Raw genomic sequence first — 1,941 nt, forward strand, 5'->3', positions numbered from 1 at the left:
GATAAGAAGAATTACCTTTTGATGATCAATCTACCGTTGTTAATGAAGTGCCCACAACTCTTCTCCGAGTTCCCAAACACGGAATCAAACACGGGAAGATTAATTTAGAATCAACCATTGAATAGCAACCAAAGTAGATTGCCTCTAACTAATCAACACAAGATCAAGGATAAAAGAAATAGATGAAATCAATTGATCGGAAGGAAGCCGTAGAGAAATCTCATCCTCGAACTAGGGGTGTCGAATTTTCTCTCTCTCTCACTATAGGGATTTCGAAAATCTCAGTAGGGAATGCACTTGGGGATTTCGAAAATCACTAGGGGGGGTATTTATAATCTCTTGTATCTAATCCCTAGTTAGATAGAATTAGGTTACTGAATAGGAATTCAATTCGGAATAGAATTCCTAATTATTATCTCATTATATATCTAATATATTAAGGATAATAATAATAACCTTATTGGATAATAATATGAGTATTTTAATCTAATTAAAACTCCTGACTTATTTATCTCTTAATTAATTTAATTCATAATCCTAATCTAATTAGGAATAACAAAATCAAATTAATTATTCATGTATTCTATTACATGAATTTCGACCCCCCTTGGTCCATGGGCCTTATTGGGCTCATTTGGGCTTCCATCAATTAATTAACATCTATCTCCCTTTTAGGTTCCAAGTCTTATGTGTGACCCATTAGGTTCTTATTGCTTCTAGCCGTATGCAACAAGTCCGTAATCATTCCCCCAGAGCTATAAGAAGACAGGTTGATTCTGTCGTTAACCTTTCCGTATTAGTTACAGTATAATTCGATCCTTTATCAACTACATCCTTGAACTGAATCTTATGACTATGGATGATGTCAAGTCACATATAGCGAGACGTTCGTTTTACTTGTACAGGCCGAGTCAACTCAAATAGATAGGTTAAGTGAAATCTGTATTTCAAGTCTTAAGCTATCACCTTGCAAGGATTTAGAGTCGAGTCTTCCACAAGCGATCCATGGATGTATCTCCTATTTATCGGGAGTGATAAATGCTCAATCCAATATATATAACGATCCCGCAATCACTTCCTGTGATACCCAACGTCTACTGTTCACACCCCAGAGTCATCTCTGTTAAGGATCGTGTTACACCAGAGTCAAAGCGTCACATTCCGTAATCCAGAATACCAATTAATATTCCTTTGAGTCTGAGGATTAGTTATACCTATTAATACCAATGAGATGAACAGGTGACAAGGATGAATCTACCCATCCTGTTATCTCAAATCGGATCCCCAATCCTAATGAACAACTTTTCATCGGATCTATGTAACTGTCCAGATATCTATATATATGAAGCTTGTGAGATCATCTTTCTGTCGGACAGAAGACATTGTTACATACAAGTCTCAACAGTGATATATCAATCCTAAACATATCACTTGACTTGGGGTGGTTTTAAGTTTATTAGTTTATTATAAAGTTTTGTCTCACTTCATGCTTGTATGAACACTTTATAATCACTTTAAATAAACTTACGGATTTCCTCTTATTAGACTTTATTTAGTGTTTAAAAGGGATTGCCTTTATATAGTTATAAAACATATATCTCATTAAAACAAATGATATAAAGAACAATTCATTTACATTAAGTTTGTATCCTAGAACAATTGTCTATAGGACACTAAACCCCAACATACTCCCACTTGGACTAAAGCCAATTGTTTCTAAAACTTACCCAGTAGAAATTAAATGACGATCATGTACTTTCTGGGTTAAAGGCTTTATCAACGGATCTGCAACGTTGTCCTCTGTAGGTACTCTTTCTATTCTCATATCTCCTCTAGCCACAATCTCTCTTATGATGTGGTATCGCTTAAGGTAATGCTTGGACGCATTATGAGACCGTGGTTCCTTTGCTTGCGCAATGGCTCCATTGTTATCACAATACA

Source organism: Euphorbia lathyris, chromosome 2 (assembly GCF_963576675.1).
Source record: "Euphorbia lathyris chromosome 2, ddEupLath1.1, whole genome shotgun sequence".
NCBI lineage: Eukaryota > Viridiplantae > Streptophyta > Magnoliopsida > Malpighiales > Euphorbiaceae > Euphorbia > Euphorbia lathyris.